This window comes from Augochlora pura, chromosome 8 (assembly GCF_028453695.1).
Source record: "Augochlora pura isolate Apur16 chromosome 8, APUR_v2.2.1, whole genome shotgun sequence".
Lineage (NCBI taxonomy): Eukaryota > Metazoa > Arthropoda > Insecta > Hymenoptera > Halictidae > Augochlora > Augochlora pura.
The window spans coordinates 5871758-5884072 of NC_135779.1; positions in this window are offsets into that span (position 1 = coordinate 5871758).

Below are 12315 nucleotides of genomic sequence, written 5' to 3' on the forward strand. Positions count from 1 at the left end.
AGTCTACCGTAGCCGGCGGGTCCCGTGATTCGTTGTATCGAGCTCGGTGTTATTCGATGCACCTCGATTTCATTGTTTTTTCAACGCGGAAGAATTTCGACGGCGACTGAACAAGGGTTGGGGAAACATCGCGGAGATATATTTGAAGATACGAATCTTCTCGATGATTTTAAAGTAATTTAAATATTGAGGATATTGGGTTAAAGTGTTGGAGAATTTTTAGTATTGTTCTGTAGATAGTGGTGTTAATATAGAAGTAAATTGGAAATTATATATTGAAATTTGTTGCATCGCTATTATTCTTTACTATCAAGGTAATTAAAAATTGAACCAAGAAATATTAATTTAAAAGGCTTCAAGAATTTTGTATGCTACTGTTCCATACTGTCGAGATAATCTAAAACTGTACCAAGAATTATTTTATACGGCTCCTAGGATTTTTATGCTATTATTCTTTATTTTCAAAATAATTTAAAATTGAACGACAAGATATCGTTTTATACGACTCCAAAAATTATTATGCTATTCTTCTTAACTACCAAAATAATCTAAATCTCAACCAAAAACATTTCACTACCAACATCCTCTAAAAATAATAAATATCACGCAGCCAAATGGTACCGACAACAATAAAACAGACTTACTAAAAATAGCAAATATTTCCGAATATTACAGAAACCGCAATAAGATAAAAAGAAACGACGACAAATATTTTAAATCACGATCGCGGAAGCGAACGCCAATCGCGTCCCCGTAGACGTATTATTTTTGTTAAATTCGGTGTTTATAATTATCGGCGTAACCCGGGAGGAAGGGGTTGCGGGACGGGGGTGGATGAAGCGGTTTGCGCCAGTTCGGCGCGCGTCCAGCAGATAATATTTGTTTAAATCTATTTCGACGGCCGAGAAAGAGGTTTGCCGCCGCGTTATAGCCGGTAACCGTGTTACCGTAGCCTGCTGCTGCAGCCGATAACACCGGGAACAATAGCGCAATAATGAAGCATCAAGGGGGCGTAGGCGGTGGAGAGAGGTGGAGAGGAGAGAGGAGAGCGGAAGGGGTGGCTGCTGTCGATTCGCCCGCGTTCCGACAAACGGGAACCGAACGGAACACCTCTCGTCGCTCTCTCTCTCTCTGCCTCTCTCTGTCGCTCTCCGAAACGAAATAAACACTAACGCCGCGTTTAATACCGCCGGTATAATGAAATACGTCAAAGAGAGCAGAATTCGACGATTGCTCTCTCTTCCTGCCACGGTGTGTTTTTCTCCTTCCGCTCTCGTGTTATTGTTCCTTTGAACTGGATCGACGAAAAATCCTGATGGAATTCGGGATTTCAAAGTGGACCGGCGACGACGGAATTGTTGGTGAAGATACTTGCAGGCAGAGCTCTTTTAAGCTCTTCAAGAAATTGTTACGTTTCTTCGCGGTATTTATAAATCATAGATCGTATGTTGGTGGTCTTCTTTTAGTATATTGTAGTATAGGGTTAAAATCGAATAATAAAGGTTGCTGTTGTGTTGAGGTTATGAGTGTTACATAATTGATATTTATGATTAAAATTAAATTATTAAGATTGCTGTTACGGCGCGGTTATGAGTCTAGTCTCTCCCTCTCTCTCAGTCTCTCTTTTTCTCTCTTTCAATCGCTCAGTCCCTCTGTCTCTCTGCCTCCCTCTCGGTCTCTCTCAATCTCTGTATCTCTCTTTTAGTCTCTTTCAATTTCTCTTGCTCTCTTTCTTAGTCTCTCTCTCCCTCTCTCTCTCTTAGTCTCTCTTAGTCTCTCTCAGTCTCTCTCAGTCTCTCTCAATCTCTCTTTCTCTCTCTTTCTCTCTCTCTCAATCTTTCTTTCCCTCTCTCAGTCTCTTCTCACTCTCTCTCTCTCTTCCTCCGGCTCTCCATCGTCCCTCTTTCTCGTCCACGCCACCCCGACGGCCAATTATAGCGCGAATCCTGTTATCGGGGCTTTTTCGCGACCCGCCCATGTTAATTAACGGCCGCGCGCGACGTATACAGGAGACGCGACGGGGAAATAAAAAAGCGTCGGCTGATGCCGCGCTCTGACCGTGAACCGGAATGAACGAAGTTATTAATTGCGGGACGACGACGCACCGCGCGCGCGCGCGCTCGCGACGAAAATGTGAAAATCAAAACAGCCGCGCCTGTCTCTGTTGCCCGTAACTCTTTTTCTCTTTTTTTTTTCTTTTTTTTATTGTTGCACGGGGACAGATCGCGCCGCGTTTACACCGCGTGACGAAAAAGCAGCGCGCTTTTGAATTTACGCGATTCCATAACATTTTCACATAACATTTACCTCAACAATACATAACAAATTATCATTAAAAAGCCAATGTATAAACTACCGATCACTAACCTATTAAAATCGAAATTACATCATAAATTATAAAATTAGCTTTTACATTTCGCAGAGCCTAATAAAACCAGAAAAAAAACTCTAATAAACTATAAAAAAGATCTACCCAAACATTCCACCTAACAACAACATAATTTACATCGTCGCATCCATTACAAAAACGCGGCGCGTATCCCGCGCGCGCGCGCGCGGACACCGAGCGGACTGCGAGCAAAAACGCCCGTAGTTTTTCTGATTCGTCGGACGCAATTACACCTTTTGTCGTCGTAGGTAGCGCGCGAGAGCCGGCCGTTAACGAGCGGCCATACATTTTTTAATTGAAACGGCGGATCCTCTTAAATCGCCGGGAACAAATTAGATCCTTTTCTGTTCCGCGGCGGAAACAATGTTCGGCCGCCGATGCGCTACCGAACGATCCCCCCCCGCCGCCGCCCGGCTATTGCGTAACGAAGCGTCGGTTTCGGATTTCCGGTCGCCCGCGATCCGCGCGACTCCGAAGCCCGGCCCGGCCCGGCCCGCCGCTACGGCCGGTTCGCATTTTTCATTCCAGCAAATTAAATTCCTTTGTCCGCGTCGCGAGCACCGGCGCCGATCGATTAGAGCCTCGCTTATTAGCGGCGGAACGCGCCTCCGCCTCCGCCGCCGCGCCTCTCGCCGTTCCGCTCCGATCACGGAATCCGTGAAATCGCGCGAATAAATTGTGACGCGACGTCTCGAATGGCAAACGCCGATCCAGATATTTCTGTGCCTCGATCCATCGCTCGGATATTGATCGTCGCGCACGATGTTAGGCGCGTCGAATCTGTCAGCGATTGCGTGGATTATGCCTGACGTAAATAAATTAATTAATTGGCAATTTTGTGCGCTGTTTGGGCTGATCTTTTTAATACGATAGGTAGTGAACATATATTTTCATTATTAATAAATAAAAAGTTATGGTTAACCTAGTATCGTTTTTATATTTTTATAAGATCAGCATTGGACAATATTTATTTTAGATATTTTATTCAGTTCATTTTTATTTTATTTATTTTATTAGTTGCAATAGGTATGTAGTGATAATTAATTTACAAGCTATCGATTAGGGTAAAATGTCGATTTACAGACTATAGTCTATAAAGTCGGTATAGTGTTAATATTAGGTACAAAAATATATAATAATCATATTTCGCGGATATTTTATTTTCATTAGAAGAATATTGTTGGTGGCAAAGGTAATCGTCCTCTTGGATTCGTAAAAATTAATCTATTCACTTTTCCGTGAATTTTTCTCGTTATTAAAAATATGATACAATATTGAAACGATTCCTGAAAAGTCATTACCAATCTCCAAATAGACATTTAAACAGCGCGAGTACACATCATCGACCAGCTAAAATCTCATGTAAAAATTGCAAAACACGAGTTGTCGAACTGTGGTAAAGCTTCAGCGTGATATTTCTCTCGGGAACGTTTCAATAAATTCCCCCGCAGGGGTGGAATTAAAAGCGCCTTGATTCGTGAAACCGGAAGCCGTGCGCCGGTTCTCGCGGGCGGCCTGAAAAATCCCCGCCATTATAAATTTCCGTGGGCGGGTCTCGATCGTACATTAGAAGCCGTCCGCACGAAAATCCTGGCCCGGCCGGCGAGAGTGCCGGGGAACCGTCCCCTGTGAAATCACGAAACCGTAATTCACCCCTTCAATTGCACTTAACATCGCAGGAAGAACGTACGTCCGCCGACGTGCGCGCGTCGGCCAATTCTAATTCCGACTTTGCGCCGTTGTTTCGGAATTTTACGGTGCAACGCTGCAATCAAAAATTGGATCAATATGTATTTAATTTGGTAAATATTAATTGTAGGATTTTGATAAAAATTATTATTGATTAAATTTTGTGTTTTCATTTTTGGAGTTCCTGGTGATAGTTCCTCATAATGCTAGTGATCGAATCACTATAAATTGGCGTAAGGGGATTGAATCCAACAAATATTAATTGTGAGAAGTCAGTGGAAGGTCTCGGAAGTATAAAATAATTATTTGCGATTTTAAGTTGCTTTTATTAGGTAAACATTTTTCAAAGCAAATGATTTTGTTAAAAAAGGACGCCTGGGCTCCAAAGGCTGATTCTCTTTGTATCGGCCATAACCCTTTCGTTACGGGTGCTGACTGTAGTCGGCGCAATTTGTAATACTATATAATTTGTTATATAATACTGTATAAATATAATATACATAACATAATACGATATAAAATAATATAATATAAAATAATATAATCTAATATAATCTAATGTAATGTACCATAATATAATATAATGTAATATAATATAATATAATACTATAAATGACCAGTTCCATAGCGTCACTCCGTGAAACCGCCGTAATGAAAGGGTTGGTCATCTTGCTCGTCCGAAGCGTTCCGAAACATTTCCGTGTAAAATGACATTTGAAGCGGACGGGCGCGAGCTCGCGCTGAAAAACACACCGGTCGCGCGTCCGAGTAATAACTTAATAGCAATATCGCCGGGTACTTCGTGCGTGTAAACAATTTCATAAGCTCTCTCAGATGAAAAACGTGCTTCGCGCTCGCGCCCGGAAATTTATTAACGTAATACGCGTATCGCGCGCGAGAGCAACGTCATATATATGTATATTAAAACACCTTTTTTCCTCATCGCCTGGAATTCTACGACTATCGAAACGTCAACCGCGACGAAAAGATGTCTAAACGGATTTGATAGATCACAATCATTGTTTAAAAGAGTAATAATAATAAATTAAAAATGTAAAATAAATTGTACTAAGGTATACATATAATATATATATAAAATGGAAATGCAGCTGGTTAAAATAGCTATTTTAGATCTAGGCTTCGAATGGCCTAGAATGCAAGGGGTTAATATTAGATAATAAATAATTGATTGTCCCGACAACTGATTCCATAGGCTATCGATCGGGGCGATAAGCCGATTTATTAGGCTACCGGTTAGTAAAATGTTAACCCTTTGCACTCGATGACATTTTAACCTCAAATTCAAAACTATTTTGGATGATTATATTCTATATATTTTATCTATGTATCTATATATTTTATACGACTTATTGCTGCTATTTATGTTTACGGAATTCAGACTATATAACAATTATAATTTAAACAGTTTTTTTAAAAATAAACAGATTTCATGGTATAACAATTTTATTAGAACATCATATGGTAATCTTGAGTGGTACCTTAGAGTACAAAGGGTTGACAGATTATTTGCAGCGACGCTGAATTCCCAGCGCACTTAAAATCGGCCGATCGCCGTAAAAATTGACGATCGCCGTAAAAATTGCCGATCACCGTAAAAATTGCCGATCGCTGTAAAAATGGCGGATCGCGGAGAAGCCGCGACTCCGGTCACCTCCCCTCTGAATAATCGCGCGGCAAAGGGTTAACAGTTTATTTTCAGCGCGCTCTAAATCGGCAGAGTGATGATCACCGTAAAAATGGCGGATCGCCCCCCCCTCCGAATAATCGCTTGAAGACGAAATGAAAACGCGGCGTGGTTTCAAAGGGGTTAAATCGGGTGGCGGCGGCCCTTAACCAGATTCGAGGCAAGGGTTCCACGGCGCCATTCTCCGTTGCACAGGGACACGGCCGGCTGGCTGCGCGAGATAGGGTCAACAAGAACGCTATAGGGCAGCAGGGTGAGGCGGGAAAAACGGGGGCGTGGGGGGTGTCTCTCTACGAGTACCACGAGAGAGAGAGAGAGAGAGAGTAGCATTCCCCTCGCCGGTGGGGATGAAAGCCAGCCGAGCTGTTACCTTCCGGTTCGGAATGGGGACCCAGAGAGCTAGGTCAGGGCAAAACAACGTTAAATCCGCGCTACCAACCCCCAGGCGCAATTTCCGTTTACCAGCTCCGGACCAACCCCCTCTTGCTACCCTCCACCCCTTTCCCTTCCCCCTCTCCTCTTCCGTCTACGGTTCCACAGCCGAACGCCGGTGCGAGCCGATTTCTTTGAAGTGTCCATCTTTGCCCAGAGCCAATGCCGGTTTAAATGATACTGAGACGCGTGGACCGGGATTATTGATTTTCCGATCGAAGCCGACCGATTAAAACGAATCGGAGAAACATGGCCGTCTCACGGCGTACCGAGCGCGCCAGGTGTCGTAAATAATTTTTACCAGGCTGCGTAATTTGTTTCTTGGAGCCTCCGATGCGTAGACATTGTAGAATTGATTTGGAAAATTGTTGAAGTCGAGGTTGGTGGATCAACCCCTTTAGTTGCAATTTTATTCCAAGCTACGTCAATTAGCATTCCTTTGGTTGTAATAATATTTTCTGATGAAACGAAACAATTTTTATTTTTCTTATGTTTTAAATTACTTTTATTTTATGCATGTTTTAATTTCTTGTGCGTTTTGATTTATTTTTATTTCTCGTCCGTCTCAATGCACTTTCATTTCGAAATTTTCATAAGATTATTCATTGTTAAGGTTTCTACGAATTATTCGTTACCGTCCGGAGATTCGCAAATATAACGAGCCTAATCTCCACCGGAAGCCGTGCGTCCGGCATTTAAAAGCGCACGAATCGGGCGCGCGAACGAGCATCGCGGTTCTCGTCTCCCGCAGGATCGCGGCGAGAGAATGCGAACGGCCGACGGTGGCTCGTCACTCGATAATTGACAATGGCGTTTGCTTGGCCGCCATCGTTCGGCCCACCGGGTTCGCCGTTCGCTCTCGGGGTTTCTATGGTGCCGATGGGATCGCGACATGTCGCGCGGCGCGGCCGACCAATTTCATGAAACGCCGGGGGGATCGATATTACAGACACCGGTTCCGCGGAAGAGAGAGAGAGCGGACAGGGAAGCCGCGAGGATGTTTGCGAGCTAAGGCGACGAGGAGTAAAATCAATATATTTTTCTTATCAGTTAATCAATTTTCTTATAATTTGGTAGAAATAAACTTTATACATGTGCTCATTCACGATAAAAAGTTTACCGGAAAATCTTACTTATAAGCAAAAATTTTTCTTATAATCAATGGGGGTACGAATACTTATGGGACTGACTGTAGACCGGAAATGATTGTTTTCGACGCTTGGCAAAGTAAAGGAAACGCGGAGACGTTGAACAAAGAAATCGGCCCTGATTTGCACACGTCTGAATCACATTCGTAACCTAGATGGGGGGGGGGGGTGGAGAGGGGAGAGAACGGTAACTGGGTTGCTTGTAAATTGAGGCGCCAGGCGTCATCCCCCTCGAATAAAATTCCAATTTTCACGGCTGGCTGACAATGGAGGACGAGAACGCATTAACCCACGTGCCACGGGCGTATTTAACACTGTCCTGTACGCTAGCGCGCTTGTGTAATTTTAATCAACCTATTAAAATAAATCACCCCCTCGTCAGCGGGTTATTTCTAACATATAATTAAAGCGAGCGCATCGCTAATACGTTTATTCCCGCAGACCTCCCATTAAATTCACCTATGGAGCGCGGGTCTTCGTTCCGATTTCCACGCCTCATTTTACAACAATTTGAATTCGAGAGGAAATTCCCTTTGGCGATTATGAGATCATGTATGTATATTATACGTACGTATATATTAGTATCAGTAATTTATTTATCGTTGTTAGAGATATTTGTGTTCTTTATGTGATTGATGGTAGTCTTTGCATTTTTATGTGTTTGGGGGGGTAGTTGTTTCGGTTATGGTTTAGTAAGAGCAATTTTGTAATGATGGGGATGGATGATAATGTATATAATATAATATAGTAATAATTTATAGGGACCAATCGTAGTTACAGAGATGAATAATAGCATATATAATAATATAGTAATAATAATTTTGTAGTTACGAAAATCCAAATTATGGATATATTATATATTATATTTAAAATAATTACAGATAAATTATAGATAAGTAATCGCTCAGATACATTTAACACGTATTATATTCGAACTATGTTTCTATTTAAATAAATAAAATTCTGCTCGAGAATTGATCTAATATGTTCAAAGTATAATAAAAGTAAAGATCGACAGAATTGCCTAATATATGACTTCGTACGTTCCAAGAGGCAATGCAACTAAGAACGCAATCGCATCGAAACCGAGCGGATTTCATCGTCGAGACAACCAATCCGGAACGGCGTCGCTCGCCACGCGGATCGCGTACGAAAGCGACGGAATCGAAGGATCAAAATCTGTGTCAGTTCCAGGTGGATAGGTCCCCCGTGCTCCTAACTTCCAATAAACTTTCCTATCGCGCCCGCGCCAGGCAATTCTGTTTCCACAGCGGCAGAAACTCGCGACCTCATTACCTCGGCCGATGCCGCGCTGATCAGAATTCCATCGTCTCCTCTCCGCGCGTCCTCCCGGGTTCGTCGTCGTCGTCCTCGTCCTCGTCCTCGTCGTCGCCTTTACCCGCCGACCTTTCCGCGTTCCCCGTCGCGACAAAGGGGACGAATTGCATAGGGGATTTTACCGGTAAACTTCGCGGCGGAACGACCGGTCCGAAAACTTCGTTCCGCGAAAGTGAGGAGGGACGCCGCGCGCCACGCCGCGACTCGCTAATAAGATTCGCGAGAAAGTTAGGCCAAGAAGAGAGGGAGGGAAAAAGTATCGATGCGGCAAACTCCGGGGCGGGAGCCACGGTGAGCTTGGATTAAGAGATGCGGGGGAGGAGAGGCGGCACGAATGCGCTAGACGGAGTTTCTTGCCTTCAACCGAGTTACCCCGGAACTCGAACAATTAATTGTTACGAATTTGTAAAAAGCCGACGTTTTCTTCCCTCGCCGCGGTTTTCTGTATATAAATCATTGAGAATCGGCGAGGAACTGCGACTAAAAATTAAACTGGGTAGTTAGACGAGAAGGAGTAGGGGAGATGTAAAATGGTCGAGAGGCCGAGAGGTTTAATTTGAAAGAGTCGAACGGGAAATGCATTTGTCGTTGCATTTGTCATGTATTTATCGTTTATAGAATTGCTTGAGGTCATTTTATGAAATCGATGGAAATTAGTTTCATTAAGATAATCATGTTCCTCTGGGCATATGTTAGATGTCTGGGGGTGGAAGTTGAAGTGTATGAAGTAGACTATAGAACTATTGCTTCACGTAACGTTTATATAATTGATGAGATTATTTTACAAAATTGATACTAATATATTCACATTATATTTTTATATATATTTTATATAATATAACCTTAACATTATATGTATATATACGCACTAAAAATCAATATTAATAATTAATGCACTACAATTCTATGAAAGCAAAGCGACTAAATTTATTCCAATACTGAATAAAAAAGTATGTCAAAGTATACCCCACATATTAATCATAAAATAATAAATCAGAAACGTGTCTTTTAATCGTCCACAATTGTTACTCTTCTGTATAAAAATTTCCATAGCGAGAGAAACAAGCACTCTCCCAACTAAAAAACGCCCAAACCAAAAAATAAGAAATTCAACCCCAAAAATATCTCAAACAACAAAAAAACTATCGAAAAGAACCAAACTGTAACTATCGTTACAAGTTATCTAAAAACCTGTTAAACAAAAAGCGATATCACACGCGAGCCTCTCCCGCATCGACGATATTTTCTCCTAGAAAAAACACCGGGAAAGGGAACAGGAAAACGATCTCGAACGGTGGGTGGAGGGAGGAGGGGGGAGGGGGGATGATACGAGCGTGGCAAACACCCTGCGCCGCAATCATAATATTTGCAACAAAGTTCTGGCGGCGTGTTTGCGCGGTGAGCGGCGCCGCGAACGCGGAAATCGAAAATTCCCGTTTCCATCGTGGCCGTTGATCGGAATATTTTTTAAATAACACCGTGCCTAGGCATAAAAATGTCGGACACGCGTACCGCGCGGTGGATGGCGTATCCATCGATCCGACACGTGTACGCGCATATATATATATATATGTGCACGTGTATATATATATGCGTGTTGCAGCAGCCCGCCCGGGGACCAATTAAAATTCCTTTCACGCTTCTCCGGTGGCAACGCGCGCGCGCGCGCGCGCACGGCGCGTGACTCTTTCCCGCGTTTCCCCGATAAACCTCGCTAATTATTTCCGGTAACGGGCCCTATGCTCGTTTAGACACCCCTTTCCGTGTTCTCGTTTTTTTGTTTTTTTTTTTTGTAACGAGCTACGATGCCGGATCGGCCGTTTTTAACCTGTTATCCTCGCGCGCGAGAAGTGTCAATACAACAGCGGGGCCCCGATATACACGCGTTTCCAACCCGCCTCGTGTCTCTTTTTTCGCGAGCTGTTCGTTTTATTTGGTTATCTCCCCCCCCCCCCCCCCCCCCTCCTCCCACACGTCCGCGCGTCCTTGATCGCCGCGGATCGGTTCCGACGATTGTAACCGGTGTATTTTCTGCCTCTCTCGGCTTTGTGCGCCGCGCTTCCCTCTCGTCTGTTTTCTTTGGTAGAATCCGTCGGGAAACGGGGGATGTAATGAAAGCCGCGCGGTTACCGGGGATGGAAACGGTGTAAATATTATTTTTAATACGGCGGACGTTAATTTCGGGATCGACGATCTTTGAACAGCTGTCGCTTCGTTGGAAAGTTATCGTTTAATTGCGATGTTTGGTTTCGGTGAACGATTGGAGGACTCTGTTTTGTGACGGTATAGTTGAATTCTTAATATAATAATATCTTCTTTCTGAACTTTGACGACGAAAGAATTCATTTTTATCTCGATGTGGACGAAATTAATCGTAATCATATTTAGTAGAATATTCAGTGGAATTTATATCGCGAGTCTGACTCGTTAGTATAGTGCAAGGGGTTGAATCTGAACACCTGACGTGACTTTATTAAGTCTGATCACCTGCCATAACTTTATCAATTCTAAACATCTAACAATCTACTCTTAAACACTCTGAATTGAAACAACAATCACACTGCCAGACTCAACCAATCATCTCTCTCTCTCTCTCTTGATAAACACCTCAGCCAACGCAAGAAAATTAAACAATTTACAGAAACACGATTCTCTCGGCGCACCGAAAGCGGCGTGTAATTACCGATCGAACCGGGAAGAAAATTTCCCGGCGATCCAAGCAGAGGATCGCGTCCCTGCAGCAGCAGCAGCGGTGCTCGCGACGGCACGTCGTCGACGACGACGCAGGCTCTGGAATCATTAGGTTTTACGACGGGCCGCGGAAATTCGCGGAACGAGAGAAAAGGAAAGAAAATTGACGTTCGAACCCCGCCGGCCGAATAAACCGTGCGTTTTAATATCCCATTTACGGAAAGCAAACGAGATATTCATACCGTGCCGAATGAAATTCAGCCGCGCGGCCGACCCGCTGAATTTTATCCTCTCCCTCTCTCTCTCTCTCTCTCTCTCTATCTCTCTTACACAGGGAAGAAGATTCCCGTAATGCCATTTGCGGAGGATAAAAGTGCTGCGTCGCGTAATACGTTTCAGCCGGTTCTCTTTACTTACATTCCGCCGGCTGGTTCTCGCGTATATTCCGCCGCTCCTCCACCCTCCACCCTCCTCCCTCCTCCCTCAGCCCTCTGCCGGCCCCTCTCGACGGTAACGAGGACACGTTCATTGGTATTCCAGGACGTAGGAGAGAGGACACCCCCTCGCGTACGTGCCCGACACCGCGGCACCCGTGGTAAATGCAATTATGCCGATGGTCTCAATTACCGATCCGCGTCAGCAATTGTTGCGGAGGGAACCGGAGCAGGTGACGCGGAACCGCCGCCCGCTGTTTTTCCGGTTTCCGGATCGATCCGATCGCTGGGCCAACCAGCCGCCGCTCTTCTCTTCTCCGCCATCCCCCGCGGAAACGTCGAAAAATTCCAATCGTATTCCCGTAACCGGGTTAACGCTCGCGGAACCGACTTCCGAAAGTTGTCCCAACGGTATATCCCGTGGACGCTCGCTGATTTGTCCGTTTATTAGGTAATTTGCGCGGCGGGGCCGGCGCGGTGTAAATAGTT